The following is a 23,976-nucleotide window of genomic DNA, read 5'->3' as shown; positions in this document are numbered from 1 at the left end:
TCCAAGTACCCTCAGTTAATTCCCTAATAGCTTATTTTATCCTCACCAGAGGACAAGGACATGTTTATTGATTTTAGAGAAAGGGGAAAGGAGGGAGAGAGGGAGAGAAACATCAATTGGTTGTCTCTTGTACATGCCCTGACTGGGAATCAAAACCATGACCTTCTGCTTTACAGGGCAGTGCTTCAACCAACTGAGCCACACCAGCCAGGCCCCTCAGTTATTTCTCTTTACAGCAGTAAAACATGATTATTTGACAACTTACATGCATGAAAAGGAAGCAAGTTTTGCAGGTCTGACATCATCTGTCCAGTTCTTTTCAAGCAGAAATTGTATTTCACCTTATTCTTGAAACATTGTTCTTTCTACTTGAGATGTTATTAATATTTTTTGGAATCCTAGACAGGGTCCAAGAAGTTTCATTTCTTATATTTGTTTCCTTTGGCAAACTTGTTTCTAGAAAGGACATTTTAACCTACTTCCCAACTGCTTTTAGTGACCTCCTGTGGTTGAACAGAAGATACTCACTCAAAATAGATTCAAAAGAAAAGGAACCTGCGATCCCACTTCTGGGGATATACACGAAGGAATCTAAGACACTAATTTGAAAGAACATAAGCACCCCTATGTTCATTGCAGCGTTAGTTACAAATGCTAAGATCTGGAAGCAGCCCAAGTGCCCATCAGTAGATGAGAGCATAAAACAACTATGGGACATTTACACAATCATACTACTCAGCTGTAAAAAAGAAGAAAATTTTACCCTTTGCCACAGTATGGTTAAACCTGGAGAACATTGTGCTAAGTGAAATAAGCCAGTCAGAGAAAGACAAATATCATATGATTTCACTCATATGTGGAATCTAATAAACAAACTGAACTAACAAATGAAACAGACAGACTCATAGATGGACGGCAGATGACAGCTAAGGACTGAGGGAGGTTAAGAGGGGAAGGGATCGAGCAAAAAGGAAAAAGGACTCATGGACCTGGACAACAGTGTGGTGATTGCCCAGGGGGGAAGAGGATATAAGGGGACTAAATGGTGCCTTTCTTCCCCTTTCTCAGATCTCTGCTTTGCCCTTTCTCTGCTGTGTCTGTTTTGATGTCTGTCTGTGTTGGCTTTTCCTGTTGTTCCTGTTCTTTCCTTGAAATAGTGCTGGACTTTCACCGGGGCAGACCTCAGTTTGAGTCCTTCCTTTGCCACAGTGGATGAGCGCTATGACTTTAGACAAGTCTCTTAACGTCTCTGAGCTTCCATTTCATCTATAAAGTGGGCTCATTAATACATGCTTCATAGAGTGGTTGTATTTTTTGGGGGGGGGTTAAATTTATTGAGGTAACACTGGTTAATAACATTATGTACATTTCAGGTATCGATATCTGTATATTTGATTGTGTGCTCGCCAGTGACCATTTTTATATAAGATTGTAAACATTAAAGCACTTTGTAAGGTGAAAAAGATTGGCCAACAATATGGAATCATTAGAGGGTAGAACTTGGGAAAGACCTTGACTCCCCTGAGCCTCAGTTCTCTCATCTACTAAATGGGGAGAAAGGGACATCTATCTCCTGGGGCAGTTGGGAGGATTCCATGAAAGCATGTGCCTGTAAAACAGCACACGCCCCTCGGGGAGGGTCCGAAGAACGTATCTGCCTCTATTGTCACCTCAGTCTCTCAGTTTTAGTTCATCCATCCCCTCCCTCTGCCCCTCCACCCCTTCCCCAGCAACTCGTTCTCATCAACACTTTCCTGGCCTTTCTCTCCAGTAAACTTGGCCTCTCCCGTGGGAGGCATTACCAAAGGGCTGGTGTTAGAACCCACCTGGTTCTGCTAGGGCAGTGTGTGCAGAGGCCATGGGGAAGTGGGGTGGGAGTGCTAGTAAGGACGTTTACCCTGGAGGGCAGGGTCCCCACAACTGGGTTCCCAGCTTCAAGAACACCACCTTCGCCTTGAGTAGGGTTGTTCCACAAAGGGCCGGAGCAGGCAGCCTTGCGCGTCCCCAGGAGACCCAACAAGAGCCGGCGGATGAAATTAAAGCGGCAGAGATTTGAGTGGGATACAAGGCAGGCTCTCAGGATAGCCTGGGATAACACGCAGGAGAGGCTGAGGGAGGAAGGCCGTCCTGTCCCGGGAAGGGAGGCCTGCTGTGGATTAGGTCTGAGACCTGGCCTGAGTGCTCAAGGAACACTGGTCCAGTGAATAAACTGGAGGCAGGATGGTGGGTTATCTCGTCTCTTCTGGACTAAAGTTTAATAACTTAATTTGGGTGTGACACCTATATTTCTTTTAAGCTTAAAGAAAAAAATAATAATAACCACATGAGCTGAGTGCAGCATTCAGCAAAGGCGCCAGGAACGCCCGCCCTCACCCTCCCGGCTTTCTGAAGGCACGTTTTGGCTAAGAGACAAAGTTCGAGGTGTGAAACTCGGCTGTCGATACAGTCACTCTCCGCAATCAGGCAGAATTAATTGTGTGAACACCATTGATCAAACACTTAATACTGACAGGGGCTGAGAAGGAGCTGAAATGTAATTTCATTACCAACCTACTCACCCCTAATAAAACTCCTAATAACTCTCTAATTTTTCTTTCAGATAAGGGCTGATAGGTGGAAATGGGGAGAGCGTAGCTGGGGGAAGGGACACGGAAACTTATTTTCTTTGCTGGACTCTATCTAGATTCAAGTTAAATAGCAACTCTCAGGAGTATCTTACCCCAAGTCACTTTAAAGGCTGTGGTGGGGCGGTGGGGGGTGGGGGTGGAGGATGGGCAAGGGTAGTCCTGAACTGCAAGTGAGGGTCACAAAACTCAAGTCTGATTTGGCTCGTGGTGATTATTCAGTGATTCAAGGGCAGCTGAAAAGAGAACTTGTGTGGCTCCCCAGGGCCCACCGCAAGGGGTAGGGGCTGAGATGGGAGCAGAAGTGGTCACAGGTTCAAACGTCCACAGAGAATAATTCCACGGGATGGCCAGTCACAGAAGGGAGCTCCGGTTTAGGGGTCTGTACACACCGAGCTGGCCCAGGTACTTCGGGCCCACGTGCACACGCGTACATGGGCCAACCTAAGCTCTGTGGGGACAGAAACACTGTGTGTCTAGCTTGCTGCTTTCTCCTGCACCCCACAGGGCGTTTGAAGTGTAGCACGCACACGAGAGATTCAGAAACTATGTACAAATAGCACATGCATATGCACGCACGTGAGCTGCACACACAGGCATGGGTACACATGAGTGCACACCGTCTCCCGCCCTTGGTTCTCTGGGAGGGAAGGGAACCTGGAGGCCTTATTTGGCATTCTGTCCCTGGCACAGAGTGGGCACTTGGAGACACCTGTGCAAAGAAGGGCTGGACGAGACACGCCTCCAGCAAAGCTCATCTGCTCACCCGGTTGGGCCATCCTTTCATTCTGACATTGGCTCAAGGCTCCCCTCTCCCAGGAGGCCTCTCCTGCTCTGTCACATTCTCAGGGACTGCCCGCTCACCTGCATGACCTCTGTATACCCTGGTTGCTCTGGTTGTCTTTAGCAGGTACCTCCGTCGTCAGACTTTTGTCCTCCCAGACCACCCGCTACACCTGGCTCTGCGTCAGAGCAAGAATTTCTTGAGAGGAGAAGCCTCCCTCCTGTCCAAGCAGGAGCTCCCACTCCCGCATCAGAGTGGAGGTGCTCCCGTTAGTCTGAGGGCTCCAAAGGGCCAAGCCTTCCCCACTAGATCCGTACAAGAGTTCCCTCCTCTACTTGTCTGAGCTGGTGAGATGACACCTCCTTTTTGATGGGCTTTCTGCCAGACTCGCTCAAGTCCCCCAATGCCCAACAGATGTCAGAAAGCCTGCCCAGTGCCTAGGTGCCATGGCTGAGCTCACAGGGTGGGCACATAGCGGATGACGGGGAAACAGCATAAACAACTGGGCCTGGAGGGGGGTACATGTGTGTGTCCGCATGCCAGTGGACGTGTGCAGGCGGGTCTTGCCTTCTTGGACTGAGCCAGTGTGAGCAGTAAAATCCAGTTTTCTGTGACCCAGCCCCACCGTGCTCTGCCCAGGACTACCCCCAGCCACGCACAGGCCCTAGAATGAGGCCTTTCTGGGCCAGGGATGTAGCAGAGGCATCCCCCATGCCCAGGTCCTCAGCCACTCCCCAACCTCTTCTTTCCTGCCCCAGCTCCCTTTACCTGGCTTCCGAGGCCTGGGAAGGAGGGAGGGTGGGAGGGAGGGAGGAGTGGGGTGAGCGGAGGGGGCAGCGGAGGGGAGTTATTTACAAAGCCTGTGCCCTGGGGACCCTTGTCCTGGACAACAATTACAGCCACTTAATTAACTGAAATGCAGTAGCCTGTCGATGGAGGCATGTCCCCCACTGAAGTTTGCTGCGCCCGCCGCTGTCTAGTACTGGTTAATGAATATAAATCAGATAGTTTATAGTTAGCAAGCAGGGAACAGGCTGGCAAGGGCCTGAATTCCAATGCAGAATGCCCAAGGACAGGAACGTGCCCTCTGTCACAGAGGCCAGGGCACCTGTGGGGGCAGCACAGACGGGGAGGGGGAAGCCTGCCCACCCAGTGCCCGACTCTGCGTGCACACACCGGTATATGTGCAGCCTGTGCCCTGTATACACGTGCTGTACCCATGAGAGCGGATGACACCTGTGTGGCCTGTGACCTCTATAAGACACACAGCCACGCTGAAGAAGCACGACCCCCCCGCAAACCCTGGCCCCTGTACACTTCTGAAACCCACAAGGCCTCAGCCAGCGCCGCTCCCCTGCCAGAGCCAGTCTAGTCCTCAGGCCGGCTCCCTGATTCTGGGAGTCAGCGGGGAGGACTGCACCTGGCAGGGGCTGTGGCGGGGCCACTGTGGCTGTAGAACCCTAAGTCCAGGCAGGGAGGCTTCTAGAAAGTGTGCGGCAATTCTACCCAAGGCCCTCACTGTTGCCAGGAGAGTAGATTGCCACGGTCTTAGTCCAGGGCCAGGTTTAAGGGCTGGTGACGCGTACACAGGACCCCGCGCTCAGACGCCGTAATGATGTAGTGCTCTCCTGCCCCTGGCGGGGAAGCCTCGATCGCATTGAACAAAGGGCCCTGCATCTTCTTTTTGCACTGGGCACCCCAGATGATGTAGTGGTCCTGTTCTCACCCTCGGCACAGGGCCAGTGGGACAAGACCATGCACCAAGCATGAGTTTGGGGTTCTGATGTTTAGTGCAGCCCTGGACAGAACTCTAGCAACAGGGGTCACTTGTGGAAACTGTACTTTACCCAGACCTGGGACTCTGTCCTGCTGGCTTTGTCACCTGGGTGGGTCACCTCACATCTTTGGGTCCCAAGTTGAGGCTTCCAAGGAGAGGACTTCTCTGCTCCCTTCTGGCTCGGCCACTGCTCACTGGGGAAGAGGCCCAACCTCCTTGGAGTCTTGGCTGTGCGCGCGCGCGCGCGCACACACACACACACACACACACACACACACACAGAGCTAAAGCCTCAACATAGAGCTGCATTACTGTCTCTGGAGAGATGGTGGCAGGGGGCGGGTTGTCCCCACACCCAGGCAAGTCCTGACAAGCTGTTTCTAAAACCCAGACACCAGCCAACACCTTTCCTGGGCTTGTTTACTCCCCTACTAGGGGGTGGGGGGCTCCAGCTGCGAGGGGAGGGGGGTCAGTGGTGGTTATGGTTTGGAGAGGGTGGATTAAGTGATTGGCATCCACAGCTTGATGACACCTCCTTGTTCCGCCAGGCTGGTCAGGGCTGGGCGGGGGGCAGGGGGGTGGGCGACAATTATTTACTGCTCCTGGGCTCCCTTGCTGAGAGAGCCATGGGGAGAAAGGAAAGGATCTTGGGGTTCTAGAGACAAAGGAAAATGATCCAGTGATCACAGCAGTGTAAGTGGCAGCAGGCAGGGCTCAGGGCCGCAGAGCGCCAGGTGTGGGCTGGGGCGGCTGGGTGGCTGGGGTGGTGGTGCTGGTGGCACGTGCACTTGGGACAGTCCTGGGCCAGGGTCCTGAGGAGGCCAGGCTCCCTGGGGCTGCAGGTCTGTGGGGAAGGAGACCTCTGTACCTTCTGTTGGTACCTCTAAGGCACCACAGCCTCTAGTGTGGGCAGCAGCATAGGGGTACCCACACCCCCGCCGTCTCCACACTTGTGCGATAGCCCAGGTGAGGGACCGTCACTTATCCTGGCCACTCTTTCTTTCCATGGAGCCAACTGGGGAGGAGAAAGGTGAAGCTCAGCTTGGTCAGAGCCTCATGCCTCAGCAGGTGAGCCTTTCACCGACGCCCCCTGGGGCTGGCTAAGCTACTTCAGTGCACCCATTTCACAGAAGGAAAGGCAAACAGAGCAGGCACTCACTTGTGGAGCCCTGCAGCAACAAGGACATTAAAACTCAGGCGGCTGCTCCCCGATTCCAGATCGGGGCCCGTGAAGGCAGTCAGCAGCTCCCCATTCCTAATCCCTCCCACTTTCCCATACACATCACATACACCCATGACCCTGTCAGACTGGGGAGGGGAGAGGCTCCTTCTGGGGGCTCTAACAAGGGTCCCCCAAACAATGTGTTCTCATAAACCCTTTCATGCACCAGAAATATCCTCTGATCATCACAGTCTGGGTGAGGAAGAAAGGGACAGTGTCAGAAACTGAATTCACACACTGGAGCCAGAGAAGGCGCCAGAGGTCTGCCCTGTGCCTCACTTGGAGCTGAAACCCACCGTGACTCCTAGCCGAGAGCACCCACACACGTGGAGACACAGAAAGGGTGCCTCGTCCTAGGGCTCTGAACTCCTTGAGTGGTGGTGGGATGGAGGGGTTGTTTGGTTTGTTTTGGGATCTGGCCAGGCTCTCCCACCCCTCCCTCCTCTGAGAGAGAGAGAGAGACTGTCCTCCACTGGGGACAACACATAAAATGACACTCAGACGCTTTGGATGCCAAGGACTCTGTGGTCATAGGTAGGCTTTCCAGGGAAGATCACAGTTGAGGGTCCCCTGAGCAGGGCAAGGATGAGCCCAGGCAGAGCTGGGACACCCACGCCTGAGTGGACCAGCCCCTTCCCCGACTCCAATCTCTGGGCTCAGCAGGCAGCAGGAGTGGAATAGCCCTTCACTGGGAGGTGAAAGGAGGACTTAGGAGCTCAGGAACCCTGTTCCTATTAGAGGGTCATTGACATCATCAGACGGCAAGGCAGAGGGCATGGGGACGCTCACGCCTGGGTCAGAGCTGGGACACTTTGGACAGTTTTCGGCCTGTCATCAGCAGGCACTGCTCCCTGCAACCCCTGCCTGGCTGCCTGGGGACAGGGGAAAAGGAAGCTTTTCAGCTTTTCTCCTTCTGCAGCCCCCATGGAGGCACAAACTCATTTTTTTCAGCTTGAGTCTTTCCATTCCGCTCAGCAGACGTGGTCAGAGCGCACCTTCTCTCTGAGGCCTCCGCAGACAGACCCGACACGGTCCCCACTCACTGACGTCTCTCCCTCACCTCCTCCTCCCAAGATTTGGGCGCAGAGGAGAGCCCCTCCAAGTCTCACAGGCCAGACTGCAGAGTCATCATTCTGCATTCCTCTGAGGGGTACAGGTCAGAGCAGAGGGAGAGGGAAGAAGAAAAGCAAGGACTCTCGTCTCCCCAACAGGTTTCCAGGTTCTCGCCTCATCCCAAGAACTTGAAGATTAAGGAAGCCTGTCTGAGTTCTGTCTCTGACCCCCTTGCACCCCTTGGTAGAACCAGAGACTTTGGTGTTCTGTGGGTCTGTGGGTGCTATTGGACTGGGAGTGAGGGTGGCAGGGATGGCTAAGGGTCTTGTGCTGGGATTTTCTTGAGGCTCTCCCTGCCCTGCCCCCAACCCCTCGCCGCCCCGGGACAGAGCAGGGAAAGTGTGCTTTCAAAAGCAGAGTCTGACTCTCCAGCTCTGCCACCCTGTGACCTTGAGCAAGCTCCCAGACCGCTGTGGCCCTCCGTGGCCCCTCCATGCTAAAACCCTCTCCGAGGGATATTGGGAGAAACAGATAATCTGGGCGAAAAATCTGGCGCCAGGCCCTGGTTGATTATTATTAATTATTATTTTATTATTTCCCCCGACCATGCTAAATGTCTGCTATCCATGAGCAGGGGGTGGAGGAGCTCCTTCTGAGGCCCCTGGGAAGCCCAGACTCTTACATTTCTCTCCCCATTTGCCAGATATAATAAAAACCTCTGCCAGCCCAGCCCGTGCTGGGGAATGTGTGTTTGGAGAGACGCAAGGAAAGCTAGGGAGAGGCTGACTGCTTTCCCCCTCCCTCCCTTAGCGTGGGTGACACCGGTGAGAGGCGAGCAGCTGACCCGGGTTTGAATTTAGAGTGTTCATTAATACGATATTATGCCATATGCTCCCGCACACTGTCTCCCTCTAATGCAGCCGCCAATTTGCTGAGCAGCCCTAATTAGTAATGGTATAATGAGAGTATTCAGAGGGTAATGTGGTGGGTGGGGATGAGAGCCATGGCATTGCTCCTGGCCAGTGGGGGAGGGACAGGAGCCGGCTACAGAGGTTTGGGGCTGGGGGCAAGGGGTCATCTGGATCCAGGGCCAGCTGAGGGCCGGGAAGTGAGGTGCCTTCCTTCCCTCTGCCACCTCAGTTCCTCAGCAGAGGGTCAAGGGTGTGGAATGTGGTGGGCAGCAAGGGGACAGACAGGGGACAGACAGGGGACACACAGGCACAGGGAGAGGAGAGAACCTGGGTCCTTTGTTTGCCAACCGGAGTGGACGCTAGAGGAACTGTAATGGTGGCCTTTGTGTGTGTGTGCATGCGTGTGGGGAGTGCAAACACTAAATCCTTTGAGTACTTACTATGTGCCAGGGACTCTGCTGGCCCCTGGGAATCACGCTGCCAGGAGGTGGACCGACGCCATTTTTCAAATAGGAAAACTGAGACTCTGGGGGGTTCAGAGGTCACTCAACTGGTGAAGGAGCAGAGGGCTGGCAGCCAGGACCATCAGACTCCAGAGCGGGGGAAGCTCAGTTGGACCGTCCCTGCGAGGACGCTGTGGCCACGGGTGAGGGGAGGGGAGAGCGAGATGGAGCGGTTAGGGTGGGCGGGGCGTCCGGGTTAGGAGAGACTGACTACTCAGGCTCCTCACCCTTCCCTACTCCTGAGGGTTTTATCTGTCCGCTCCTTCCTTCCTCCCGTCTGCACGCTTCCCAGCCTTAGTCCCTGGGGTGAGATAATTTGCAGGATCCTAGTTAAGAAGCCACTATATATATAATGACCAGGACAGACTCCACATTTTTGGCCATTGCCATGCCAGTCAAATCTTCAGCTTGGGCAACTTCAGCCTCTGAACTAATGGCAAAGTCTGCCCATCGCCAGAAGTGGACCCCAAGGAAGGACTCGGGGCCCCAGGGAGCACAAAGTATCGGTGCCCATGTTCAGGCTGCGCCACCAACTCTGAGCCTCCTAATGCCAAGGGCGTTCGCAGGAGCAGGGGCGTGGGCCCTGGAACCTGCATTTTGAGACCCTATTTCCAGGGCCCCTCTCAGGCCCCCTCCTTCCCAGGCACGGCTGGGCAGCGATCTCTCCCCAGGTGATCACAGTTCTCCCGCAAATCCAGGCTCAGGAGATGAAATATTCATCACGTACATATTGGCTCCTCCAGCGGCTTTTAGGGAAAGCAAAAGCACTCACCCTGCTTCCAGTCACTTCACCCACTGGCACCCTTCTAGCTGTTGCACTTGTGGTGGTTCCCAGAGTGGGTGGGTTTGAGTGAGTGCATTCTAGAACTGTGGGGGCCCTCTAAGCAGACTCGCTTGAGTGACAAGTGGTTTCTTCCGCCACCCCAACCCACACTGGTTTTAATAGCCAGAAGTTATTACGCTTTATTTTTCTGGTGCTGGCGCCCTGGGCTGCGCAGTCTGGCTTGGATTGGGATCACCCGATCTTTATGCACCACACATGAATGTAGGACTGCCTGTTCTGCCAGCCATTGGTGCCTCCTCACCAGCACCACACAGTGTCCTTTCCGCCCCGGCTCCACCCCTCCTACCCGTCTGGATGAATATGGCTCCTTTAAATCATTGGTTGCCGGACTTCCATGCAGTTTGATTTTCTGACAGTTCTGGGTGTTTTTCGTTTTGAGGATAGTTGTGATATTTCTTATGCTCGTGCAGGGGGCTGCTGAAGCATGTCTGCCTATACCTGCAACTTGACCTGAAGTCCTTTCTCTGGTTTCTTAAGATGGAAGCTGCAGAAGCTGAGTATTGCTTTAGCAACATCCCACATATTGACATCTCATGTTTTCTGTTTCAGTCAGTTCAAAATAGTTTCTAATTTCCCTTATGAATTTTTTCTTTGACCCATAGGGTTATTCAGAAGCATGTTTTTTAGTTGTCAAAACTGTGAACTTTTTTTTTATAGATCTGTTCATTTCTGATTTACTTTCACTGTTGTTAGAGAACGTATATTGAATTACTAAAATCCTTTTTAAATTATTGAAACTGACTTTATAGCCAGTAAATTCTGGTAATAGGCCAGAATATGGTCTATTTTGGCAAATCTTATGCGTCCACTTGAAAAAAGTGTACATCCTGCTGATTTGGGGAGGAGTGTCTTCTACACATCATGTAGGTGGATAGTGTTCTTCTAGTCTTCTATATCCTTGTTGATTTTCTATCTACTAGCTCTATCAATCACTGAAAGAAAAATATTAAAGTATCCGATTATAATTGTGGATTTGTTCGTTTCTCCTGGTCATTCTCACTTTCCTTCATCTATGTTTAAGCTCTGTTATCAGGTGTATAAGTTTCTAGGTAATGTCTTCATTATTTGACATATTTATTTTGATGAAATATAGCCTCCTTCATCCCTGGTAATATGCTTTGACATTGACTTTGTCTTATGGAAATATCACCACTCCAGCTTTCTTTTGGTTAGTGTTAGCATAGTATATTTTCTATCCTTTTAACCTATGTGTATCTTTCTATTGAAGTTGTTTCTTGTAGACACATAAAGATGGCTTTTGCTTTTTTTTATCTAGTGTGACAGCTGTATTAGACCATTTCCAATTAATGTAATGATTGATGCAATTACATTTAAATCTACTGTCTTGCTATTTGTTTTTTATTTGTCCCATCTGTTTGCCTGTTGTTGTTGTTTTTTTTTCCATTTGTGGTTTTGGATTGAATACATTTGAGTATTTTATTTTCTTTGTGGGCTAAAAAGGTATAGCTCAGATTTTGTTATTTTAGTGATTGCTTTATGGTTAATAGTATGCATCTTTATCTTCTCTGTTGCAGGAAGACAGATCTCTGGGTAGGGGCATTCTCATGCCCCACCACCCAGGTGGCATCCCGTGACTCAGGAGATGATGAGCAACTCTCGTCTCCGCCTTCGGCTTTAGGCTGTCGAGGCCACTGAATCGTGGAATCCTGGGTAAAACAGGTTCTGTTGTGTACTCCATCTGCTTCCTTGTTAATGAAGTCTTGATATGGAGCTGGCTTTGAAGATTAGAGTGTCTGCCTTGCTTCCCTGATAGGTGCTAGACATATCAATGATACTATCACTTATAAAATTCTCCTGTGGTTGGCTGTAAAGCTCATACCCCCTGTTCTATTTTTAGTAACTTTTGAAACCCTAATAAAAGGAGGATGAGGCTTCCCGCTCTCCGCTGATGGTCTGAGCGAGCCACAGTCCTCCGTTCGTTACTGGCCAATAATCCTGCCTGCCGGATTTATTTCAGCGTCCGAAATCACAACTAACACAACACTTCTCACAATCTCTCTTCCAATAATATTTTATGGTTTCATCAGTGGTATAAGAACCTTGCAATAGTGTACTTCCATTTGTCCCTCCTGGCCTCTGTGCTGTTGTTCTCAATACACTTTACTTTTACTTACATTATAAGCACCACACTATATTTTGTGTTTAAATAATCAATTATCTGTAAAGATATTTAAATAATAAGAAAAATCTTACATATTAACCTAAGTCATTTCCAATTCAAGTGTCCTTCAGAATTTGTAATAATCTGTATTTCCATCTGGTAACAGTTTTTTTTTGCTGAAAACTACCTCCTTTAACATTTCTTACAATGCAGACATACTAGTGGAGAATTCTTTCAGCTTTTGGATGTCTGAGAGTATTTTGCTTTTGTTTTTGAAAGGTCATGGGTAGAGATTTCTAGCTTGATAGTTGTTGGGTCTCCTTCCCCACTTCACTACCTCAAATATATTTTTTGCACTGGGAGTTTTGGCTTACATTATTGCCAACAAAAAAATCTACTGTAATTTTTATCTTTGTTCCTCTTATATAGTGGTTTTATTTTCCCCCTTGGACTGATTTTAATATTTTCTCTTTATTGTTGGTTTTGAGCAAATCGATTATGATGTGCTTCAGTATAGTTTTGGGCATAATTCTTGTGCATGGAGTTCACTGGCCTTCTTGGACATGTGAGTGTTCGGTGTTCACCAATGGGAACGATTTGGGGCTATTTATGCAGACTTTTATGTCTCCCCCCTTTCATGGACTCTAAGCACACATACATTAGGCCACCTGAAGTTGTTGCCCAGCTCCCTGTGGCTCTGTTCATCTTTGTTGTTGGTTGTTTCTCTTGGTGTTTCATTTTGTATAGTTTGTGAAGTCGTGCTACTGGGAATTCTTCAAAGCTCGCCGGTCGCCGGAGTGATTCTAATGTGAATTCCATCTCCAACAGGAAATAAGACTTTATACCCATACAATGCTAAGAGAGAGAAAAGCTGTGGCAGAATTTGAGCACCTGAAGAGCAGGGATCTTGCCTTTTATGTCTGTCTCTGTATCCCCAGGGCCTAGAAAGTGACTGCTTTACAGTAAACGCTCAATAAATAAAGTGAATTAGAAAAGAAACTAAAAACCCTGGCCGGGTAACTCCGTTGGTCAGAGTATACGCCAAAGTTGCGGGTTTGATCTCTGGTTAGAGCACATATAAGAATCAACCAATGAATGCACAGGTAAGTGGAACAACAAATCCAACATCTCTGTTTGTCTCTCTCTCTCTCTTCTTTTCTCTTTCTCAAAAATCATTTTTAAGAAAGGTATGGAAAAAGGTAGATATTCAGAATTTAACATAATTCTTGCCGGGTCCTACATTTTGTTTGTTTACTTGTTTTCTAATTTTATTAGGCAAAAAGAGAAGATATTCGGTGAGCTATTTGCTTGATTTGTGAAATCTTTTCTGGGGGGAATGGGGACATCTGTAATAGTGTCGACAATAAAAATAAAGTAAAAAAATCCTTTGTGGTTTTCATTTAACATGGAGGATTTCTTGTAACATATTCCCATAAAAATCTTTAAAATAATGCTGTATATTTGAAGTGAAATGAGGAGGTTGTTAATTGGTCAATGTTGATTGTTTGTTTACATGAATCATGATCCTATTAACAATATTCTCTTCCTAAATACCAGCAATGTTAGACTTAAATTATCTAAATAATTAACTCAATTTTTAAAATATGCTTTATTGATTATGCTGTTACAGTTGTCCCAATTTGTTTTCCCTTTATTCCCCTCTGCCCAGTGCACCCCCACTTAGTCCATGCCCTTTGGTTGTGTATATAGTTCTTCTCAACATCTTCCTGTCTACTCCACTCCCTCCTACTATGCTTCTTAATTCCTGTACCATCTCCCTCCCTTTCGCCGCTTCCTCCTCTCCACTGACCTCCCCCCATAATGTTCTCCATACCTATCATTCTTTTCCCACTCTTGTTGCCTACTTAGTGATCTCTATCATGATCTGTGCCATCCTTGCAGTTTTATGTTTACCTTTGCTTTCTGAGCAGGGCTGTCACACCTCCTATGCTATAGGGGGCGGAGCCCCATGCACTCATCACAACCGGCTGACCCTTCTCACCATGTTGTGGCATTTTTGTGGGGGCAGGGGTCCAAGATGGATTCCTGCCGTTCACTCTCTGCTGAGAGACTGGGAGCCTCCTCCTCTGTCCCCACCCACTCTGGGCCTCACAGTCCAAGGCAATGGGGGTCTGCCTTCCCCGGAGTTGGAATCGCAAGCCGACGGGTCTGGTCTACAGCCAGGGGTGCTCTCCAGGCGCTTCTCGCCTCCCCTTAAATACAGGTGTCTATGCTTACCACCGTCCCACCACCATTGCCGTTGCTGCCGCCACCAGCACAGTTTGACCTCTCCACCCCAGCTTCACACCTCCTACGCTTCTGGACGAGCACCACTTCTTTATAACTTCCTACGTTGGACTTCCATTTATTTTCTGGAACTTCTAGTTATTTCTGGTTTTGTGGTAGTTGTAGTCCTTCTTAGTTGTGGAGGGAGATGGAGCGTGTCACTCTAGGCCTCCATCTTGGCTGGAAGTCTCCTGTGTGTGTTTGCCTGTGTCTTAGGTAGAGCTGTTGCTCCTGTTACATTGTAAGGGGCTGAGCTTTAGGGATTCCTCGATTTTTTATGTTAGCTTGCTATTGTATACTCAACCTTTGACTGAAAGATGAATAAAGCTTTTATTAATTTAGCTGACATTACTAAATTACTTATTTTCTTAATGACTTTTACCTAATTAGAGTCTTAATCTGAAATGACTTTCTTCCCTTAACTGTGATCTACTAGCTTGTAAGGATGGAGAACCCGTTACACCAAGACAGGGCACACATTTGTGCAAGTTTAAGATCTCAGGGGAGAAGACAGGCCCCACCGTAAAGGCAGGCTCAGGGATCCAAATATTCTGACAGCCCAAAGACCTGATGATGGGGGGCCACAATGGGGGTCAAGTATGTTGTACATAACTGGCGCTTGGTGAGCCAGGGGCCAGAGCACCAGGATAAATTGTTATTTGACTTAATAACCCACACCCCTGGAGGATGATGTATCTTCCAGTTCTCGGGGACAGACTATATTGGGGGACACGGGGGAGAGGAGTCCCTCTTCACCCTTGTTTGACCACACTGCTGCTTGAGGAAGTGCTGGCTACCCCAGGAGTCCTGCTTCAGCCTTGCTTTTCTTGCTTATGGCTCGTGCTATTTGTGTGTATATGTATTTATCTATTTACATTTTAATTCTTTTCCTCGTGGCTAGAGGTGGTTACAAACGTACACATTTCAGTAGAGAAAAACAATTTATTAGTAACCTGGTTCACTCAGCAGGAGGATCAGGTGTCACTTTCTACTACTACTGAGTCCAAGTCCTCATAGGAGGCTCCCTCCTTTGTTCTGGGGAGAGAAAAAGAAGGTCAAAGCTTTTACTCTTGAAAGGAACAATGAAACTATTCATTATTTCCCCCTTTTAGACAGGAATTCTAAATAACTCCCAGTTATTTACATGTCGGAAGGCTCCTCCTCATCAGAGGAACCCATGTTTTGCAAATGCTCTGCCTCTTCTTTTCTGAAAGGGCCATATGCACCCCGCAGCCAGCTCCAGAAACCGCCCTTCTAGAAAACAGAGAGGGAAACTTGATTCCTGCCTGTCCCCCACTTTGTCCCGCCACAGTGCTTGATCTTCCTGAAATTTACCTCCATCTGGCTTTCCACCGATCGGTCCTTATTCAGGAGTCGTGAGAAAAAGCCCCTTGGAGGAAAACGCATACCAACAATTAGTGATTTATCCCTGGCCTTATTAGGACTAAATGGGTACCTGGGTCCATACTCAGAGGCAAAGTCACTGTAGACCTGGGACCTTGGAAATGATTCCTTGCACACTGGGCTTCCAGGGGTTCTCTGTGTCTCTTTAAAATGTCCCTGCCATGTCTCTGGGGTGACCTCTGTGTGTGGTCTGGCATGGAGTACAGGCGGGATTTTCAGCCCCACTCACTGTCCTGGCCCTTGGTCAAGCGCCCTGAGGTGCATTGGGGTGGGGGGTGGGGTGGGGATGCACAGTCACACTGGGCAGAAGCAGTTTGCTCTCTCCAGAAGCATTTCACATCCGTCCCATTTAGACTTAGTCCCACATGCACCCTTTGCTGGGGGTGGGGCTGAGGGTAAGAAGGTGCTTTCAACTTTCTAGCTGCTTTATCCTATAAGTTAAATCACACAACTAAATGTCTGAGTCCAAATAGCAGTTAGCTAAGTTAACTAGCTTGCTGACTTTCGTACTGCAGGCTGTCATTGCTGAGTGAGTTGTGAAATCAGTTTACAAGTCACAACCAGCACTAGAATACAAAATATTCTTTTTGATGAAACAGAATAGAAAAAAATCAGAGTGCATAATGAGTCTGTTTTAGAAACGACTTATGTCTGTGTGGTGCGTGTGTACTGAGTTCTGACATAAAGTGTAGCTCACAGTCCAAGCACGGGGTAATCAATGGAGAGACCCCCAGCTGTAAAGGCGCCATCTTCTTTCTGACACTCACTAGCAGTGTGGCCATGGAGCAAGATATTTCCCTTCCTCCTCTGTTTCCTTATTATTAAAAAAAGACAAACTACTGCGTAAGGCCTTGCCCAGTTAAAACTCTATGAAGTTGGGATAAAGGGAATAGAGAGAGTAGGGGCCTGAAAACCAGGAGGACGGGAAGGGATATTTTTCTGCCACCTTACAGGAAGGACTCACATAGTCTACCTTTCGTCAGCCTTGAAGGAGACCAGAGCCTTTACCCTAAGGCCACGTGGCTTTTCCTATCCCTTCCCCAGAGCTTCTACCACCAGCAGGAACAAGTATAATAACCAAGACCTCCCCCTTTGTTCCCTGTTTCCTTAAAGGACCAGTGGCAGCAGATGCATCTGTGCCAGTCACACACTCTGTCAGCTTTGGCTACGGAGCTCATTTTGCAAAGTCCAGGCAAAGCACCAGAGTTAACAAGTGTTCTTTCCAAACTTAGCGGTTTCCTCACTGTAAAATGAGACTGAGGTAGAGTTCTAAGTTCTCCTCTAGTTCTTTCTTTTCTTTTTCTTTTTTTTTTTAACTTTTCTAAGCATTTATTTTATGATAAATTTACTTTCAAGTTTTTCTTTCTTCAGTTCCTTATGGGACTTTTTATTTTTCTTTTATTTTCTATGCATCTTCCTCTTTTGGTTCAGGACTAATCTGCTCTTTTTCAGGGAGGAGCATCTCAGTGCGGCAGGCCTGAGAGCCCACGTGGGGTTAATCCACCATGAGCGCCGTAAGCTCTGCGCTGCATCTTGGGAGCTTTGCTCACCTGGATGTGCTCAATGCCCAGAGAGTCTGCACCCCAACCCTTAAGTTCACTTCAAGTATAGTGAAAGTTTATTTTGGTTGAGATATACCACCTTTTAAATATAGTTTAAAAGACAAATATAGTATAGTTCAAAAGGCAAGTGGAAGTTGTGTGGTGGAGATTCCCTAATCCCTGTACCCTGAGGTCACTTCTTCCTAATTCTTCACAGAATTACAGAATCCAATCTTAGTCCTAGAAGGAAGTTGGCAGATTATCTCACTCAGCTGTCTTGCTATATAGACAAGGAAGTGTTTTGAGGGTTAGTGTGATGGTCACACACCTAGTTAGTGGAAGGACCTATGTATTCTAGCTCCCTCCTTTCACTAACACATTTGAACTCCCCTACAGTCTTATGCTGTCAGACAGTATCCACTTTTATTTAGAGTAGCTTGCATATAATAGCCATTTACTTGGGCTTAATTAAGAGCAAAAAATTTCTTAAAAGAGGTTGAGGCAAAATCAAGATTCCTGGTTACTTCTTAGAAAGTAGAGCATAAAAACATGCAGCCTGTCTTTATATAAGAATATCAACTATGGAGCCACTTGAGGCTTAAGCTTCAGTCTGTACCTGTCATCAATCTCACTGTGCACACTGGGCAAAAGGGAGCTTATGCTGCACAAATGTCTGTCCAATTATTAGACTCGTTTTACTTTTTTGAATATCGTTTCCTTTTGGGAGGACTTTGCCTGGTCATGAGTTCATTATTACTATCTTTGGTAGGGTTTAGTCTTCATCTGCAAAAGTGGTTCCTTTTCATTACCTCCCTCCCTCCCTCCGGCTGGCTGCAACCTAGCATGCCCAGTTTTAGCCTGGTGTGCGCTTTATGGCATTTATAAATCCCTCCTTCCTGAGGGTTTTAATGACAGTGCTAAAAATCACCTTGACTGAAGCATGGACATTGCCATTAAATTTGAGAGAGGGCCTGAGAATGTTTTTTTCTAGTCCGTTTATTTTGACAAAATTTAACATACTAAGGCTTTTCCACTTTCTGCCATAAACCTAGGTTTATAATACTTTTGAGGTGCTAAGTAACATTACCTGTTTTTCTCCAGGTGGATAAATTAGATGCTTCAGAATCACTGAGAAAAGAAGAAGAACAAGCTACAGAGACGCAACCTATTGTTTATGGTAATCTTTATCTTTTTCACCTCACAGAAATACAGTAGATACATGTTTCATTCTTTAGGGATTCGGCCTCAAAATAGACGTATAATAATAGCTTCTAAATTGCAAATGGTTCACAGAGTTAATAAATCTCTCTAGTGTCATTTTTCCCCCCAAAATCAGTCTTAAAGCAAGCATTGACATTATTCACTAAGGTATCTTAAATGCAAAGACAATCTCAAAATACTTAAGAGCATAACCTCAGTTTTTCCTGTTGCCTGGTCACTGATTGACTGCTTATCCATAAAGGACTGAGGAAGACGTACTGGTGAATTCAATTTGCGGAAGTGCCAAGGCTGTCTTTAGTTTGTTTTACATAAAGAATATATGCTCTCTTTACATTATAACTGGGACAGAAAGCTTGGGTAGAGTTTCCATTTGAGAACTCCCCAGAGAGATAGGATCTTCAAACTCAGTGAATGTTTAAGGCAATTTAGTTTCTTCTTACACATGCATATCTGAAATACTTCTTTCCATTTCACTAATGGTGAGCAGATTATCTGAATAATGAGTTTGAGGGTATAGGTCAGAGCACTATAACCAGGTGTTCTTTGGAGAGGGATATGAAATTATGGCCATTATATCTCATCCTGCTAAAGGAAATGATGATATTCTAATCCTTTACGCATCATCTCCTTTATAGTATAAACATAAAAGACTGGCTATTGAGAGGACCAGAGTAGTTTTGATAAAGTTGGAGAAGATTAAGTAGATTGTTAGAGATGGGAGCAAGATATTTCACATATTTGAGATAGGAAATACAGTAGGAACAAAAACAGAGTGGGTGTGCTGATTTGGAAGCACCTACTAACTTTGGTTTGCCTTTAGGCTGTTTATATAGACAGGTCCTTGTCAGCAGTTGACAGTGGGGTTGAAGTTCCAGGACAGATGTCAGTATCAAGGGTTAGAAGTGATTTTTATAAACTGCTAGTTTCCAAAAAGAATGGTCTCACTAAAGACAATTTTGGTGGTGGTTCACAAAAAAGAGACAAGGGGTCACTTGTGTTGGGAGAGATCATGCTCTAGGATTACATTCTAGCGGCAGATTGAGTCCTCGTGTGGGTTGGGACAAGGTGATCCGTGTTTCCTCCCTCCGAATAAGCCAGGTTCTCTCTAGGTCACTTTCTGTATGTGGTCAACAGCTATTCACACTTCCTGAGAATGGTAACAAAGGATTTGAAAGATGCTGTGTACAGTAATGTAGTTCATACCTAATGTGTATTTGAATATGTCTTTTTTTTTTTTTTTAATCGCTTTCTCTAAATTAGTAGTGGACTGTTTGCTCAAAATGCATTAGGTTCCATTATCATTTAGATGTGTTTACATCAGAAATTTATAACTAAAAGTTATGTTAAAACCATGTTTGTTAAAAAACTGTTCTCCTTTGCTAATTATATTGTCATCATACATGATGTGCAAATACTGTCATGTGGAAATAACATAGTATTTGCAAATAACAGTAAAAGGCTTATTAGCAGATGTCTTGCCTGATCGTGTCAAGCATGCATGTGCATATTGCTGTAGATGATATGAAATAACATAACTACTGTTAAGAGTTCTGGCATTTGGCTCTGCACTGTTCGTTGGCTTTTTAGGCAGGACCTTTAGGGTGATGGTCATGCCGAAATTTTAAGTCATAAGTGCCCCCACAAAATTCGGAAGTTGATTATGCTGCTAGAGTAGGGGAGCTTGGCGTTGATGACCCTTCGATACTAACAGTGTTTACTGCCTCCTTGCCCCTGCCCCGCTCCTTTTTGTTTCCCATCTCTAGGTCAGCCCCAGTTGATGCTGACAGCGGGACCCAGTGTTGCAGTCCCTCCCCAGGCGCCTTTTGGCTATGGTTATACTGCGCCACCCTATGGGCAGCCACAGCCTGGCTTTGGGTACAGCATGTGAGACGGAAAGCCGATCCTGTAGTCGCCTATTTTCGTACTGAAACATCGTCTCTGCCCGCTTCTCAGTTTATAACAGAGGAAAACAGGCACATGTTCTTGTAACCTTTATTTCATGAAGGACTACTTTTTGTTTCTAACTATTAACTTGGATCTCCTATGTTAAAAGCTTATTCCACATTCCGCATCATTTAGAATTTATTTTCAAAGGAGATTAGTTTCAATGTTTTATTCACTTGGGCTTTTTTCTTCCCTTTTGTTCTTTGAAAAACTGCTTAATATTCAATCTGTTGTGAAGAACCTGATTTGCACTCTGTAGTGTTTAAAGACAAACTAATATCGAAGCTCTTAAATTTAGTGTATGTAAACAGCTTACAATCTGTATTGTCTAAATGCATTTAAATCTCTTATTCAAAGACACGCTAGACACGCTAAAGTGAAAATATCGGTGTGTGACCGTGCAAGACTGTCATTGCAACAAAGACAACACTAACAGCACCTGCTACACTGGACTGCAGTGCTCTCCAAATTACCTGAAAAATGCATTAGACAACTTGCCTGACTTTCAAACGAGCATAAAAGGCCCTCTGACCCATGCAGGTTTCCTCGTTCCGCATATAGAAAACGCTAGTGTGTTGTTGCTCACCTCATATGTAACAGGTGCCCTTATGTTGTGCTGTGTCCTGTGCTTTTTCCGTGGGACCATTCCATTCGGGAACAAAGAGCACCATGATTCCAACCTGTGTGTATTTACTAACCCTGCCCTGAGGTTTGTGTATGTGGGATATTGTGGTGTTTTAGATCACTGAGTGTACAGAAGAGGGAATTCAAACAAAATATTGCTGTTCTTCAGTTTTGTTTGTGGAATTTAAAATTACTCAAATTTAAAATAAATTACTGGACTGTGGAAATAACATGTGGAATGGCAGTTTTAATTAAATACCTCTCAAACATAAACCAAAAGAACCATGGTTTTGGTAGTTTTATATTGGATCCCAAGGGTGCAGGGAGGTCTGAGAGCAGAAGCGGAATCAGGATGGGGACGTGTGAGCCACTGTTTCACATCATGTGCAGAACTGCTGTAGTGAATAAGGGACATGCAGGAGTGTGAAGGACCAGTCATTGCTGTCGTGGGCTACACGCCACTTGTCGCCATCATGTTAACCAAGTGGCACGTCTAAGTTTTATCTGAGCATTTCACTTAAGTAACAGGTGAGGAATGTTAAATTATATTAACTTGAAAGTATAGAAACATGAAGTTAATGTGCTGTCCTCGCCATGAAATTGTAAGGGTCCCCAGATTATGGGTCGTTTAAGGTGATTGAAACAGTGTTTGAATCCAACTCTTTGCAAATGGCTAAGAATGTTACATGAAAATTCATTTCAGTATTAATCATAGTAGTATTAGAGGGTCCCCTACCTAGACTTGTATTGCCCCAATAAGGTTTTTTTGTTGTTGTTTTTAATTTAAACTTAAGAACCTCTTTTCTTACCCCATCTTTAGTCCCCTCCACACCCATTTTCCTATAGGAAATTAGAGTATTAGCTAGAAAATCCTTTTTTTTGGTTTGTCATACTGACGACATCTTGCTGTTCAGGCCCTGGCTATATTTTTGTTTCTGATGGGTCTGTGCTCTCTTTCTTCATCATTATCAAAATCAGGAGGGAGAATAATAATGGTCCCAGTGAAAAACGCCTTTTCAGAGGCAACATTTCTTCTAGACCTTTCCCGTAGTTTTGAGTAAACCAGTTTTTCTCACTGGAGTTATTCTTTTCCTTCCCTTCCCTAATAGAAACAAATTAAAACACTTCGGTAAAGGTTTCCTTACAGCATACTTTAAAAAAAAAAAATGTTTGTAAGAACAAACAAAAGAAAAGCCTTGTGTTAATCTGGGCCTATGATAATGAGTTGCCACTTAAGCCATCTATATAATGGGCCATAGTAGAAGGAGAAACTGCTGTTGAACTGCTTTGACTTAGGTTCAGATCCTGAGCAAGATGAACTTCTGAGATTGTTCTCTTGTGTGGATAACAGTGTAAGTAGTTTTCAGAATTATTTGCAGGAGTATGTTTAAATCACAAAATGCCTAGATCATGACTGGATAATAATAAGTGTTGTACAGTAAACAGTAGAATGAATTCGTAATAAACTGTATTTTAAGGGATCTTTCCTAACATTATTCTGAATAAGACAGTCTAGAAGGAATTAAAAGTAGTAAACAAGGGTCCTAAGAGTCCTTGGCACTGTAGATGTAACTGAAACAGGAGAGAGGAAGAGGAGACGTTACTGGGACACTTTTCAGAAGGTAAACATTCTTTCAATGATCTTTCCTAATATCCAAATACAGCCTTTGTAGGTAAAAACCTGTGGTGATTGTTGACAGCTATTTCAACATAGACATTCGTGTAATAGCAAGAGACTACCTGGTGATTTCCAAGTAGAGCTGCTTAGCTTTCCTGTAATTAAGTCGTGTGCAGACATTCCCAGTGTAGTGGTTCTATCTATTGATACTTACTGTATTGGTAGCTAAAACTTAAAAAAAAAATTATTAACCCATTTAAATGTAACAGTAATAGACTCATTCTGTGTTAAAGAATTATGAATTAATCATACGTCTCTTCAAAGTTTGTCTTTAACAGAAGACTGTTGGATTCTCATCTCTTTTTATTTTCAGTCTGTGGCCTGTTTTTGTTGAAGGATATGAAAAATATGGCCTCATATAGACCTGTCATTAGGAAAGAATTTTAATAGCCTTTTCAGATAATTGGGGTTAGTTGAAATGTGGAATCTGAAGCCATAAAAGTGAACTTTTTATACTGTTACATTAAAATCCATTGGTCTGTCTTTACTTTGAATGGGTCTTTCACCCATGCGTGACTTGTACCCTCATGCATTGGTTATGTGGAAAATACTGATTTACTGCATTACATAGTTCATCTAGATGTTGACATGTTATATATTTTAAAGTCATTTTTGAGAAACACTGATCTTATCAGAAAAGTCTTAAGTTTGGGGAACCTTTACAGAGGCAGATACAAGTTTTCCTAAATACTTGTCAATTATTATCTATGAGGCAGTTACAGCCAAACACTCAGATCTGGATAACTCCTTTGTGGGTTGTCCTTGCCAGTAAAAGTTGCCATGACAACAGCAGCTAGTTCATCTCGCCACTCAGTCTCACAGGTCCTTTTCTTATACTTTGTTGTGCACCAGAAGTGTTTAATGTTATAGTCAAGGGTCAGATTTAACAATATTGTTATTGCTTCCTCAAGGACATTAAATGGAACGTTTTCTCTTACTGTGGGCGGAGGGCAGTGAAACCACTTTGTACAGGTAGGTGCCCTGCCTCAATCTGTGAAGCACACCGGCAGTTTTACCCATCGTTTGTTCTGTGTCAGCGTGATGAAAAAGAAAAACAATGTCTTAATGTTACAAGAATAGTTTTGATCTCCTGAGTCTTAGAGAACTCAAGATTATGAATCCTATAAAGTAATTCTAAGTGCAGGTGAACTGGAAACAAGATGTACTGCCAGAATCACGAGAATCTGTGGACTGTTCATCCTAGTGGATATGCCACAACTCATTACAGTTATTTGAATCAGCCACAGCAGGCCGTTCTATGGGGAATGCACTGTCCTTTGAACATGGAACCATCAGTCTCTGAGGCAGGCCTCAGAAATTACCTGAGCCAGAACCCTGCATTTAGCATTGAGTTCTCATCAATTCCGTTGCAGGCTGTTGCATCACTTTTGAATCTAGTAACATAAACACTCTTTAGAAACAGTTGCTACTATGGCAT

General features: G+C 45.9%; 1 long non-coding RNA gene across 1 annotated transcript; it reads left to right on the top strand.

The window, feature by feature from the left end:
• The first annotated feature begins 18,075 nt into the window (after positions 1-18,075).
• Positions 18,076-21,090, top strand: LOC149998754 (uncharacterized). Its single transcript, XR_016514318.1, has 2 exons — positions 18,076-18,248; positions 20,056-21,090. It is a non-coding gene; the product is annotated as an uncharacterized LOC149998754 (long non-coding RNA).
• Positions 21,091-23,976: the final 2,886 nt, after the last annotated feature.

This window comes from Furipterus horrens, unplaced genomic scaffold (assembly GCF_987537825.1).
Source record: "Furipterus horrens unplaced genomic scaffold, mFurHor1.1.pri manual_scaffold_11, whole genome shotgun sequence".
Taxonomy (NCBI): Eukaryota; Metazoa; Chordata; class Mammalia; order Chiroptera; family Furipteridae; genus Furipterus; species Furipterus horrens.
This window is presented reverse-complemented; position numbering and strand designations above follow the sequence as displayed.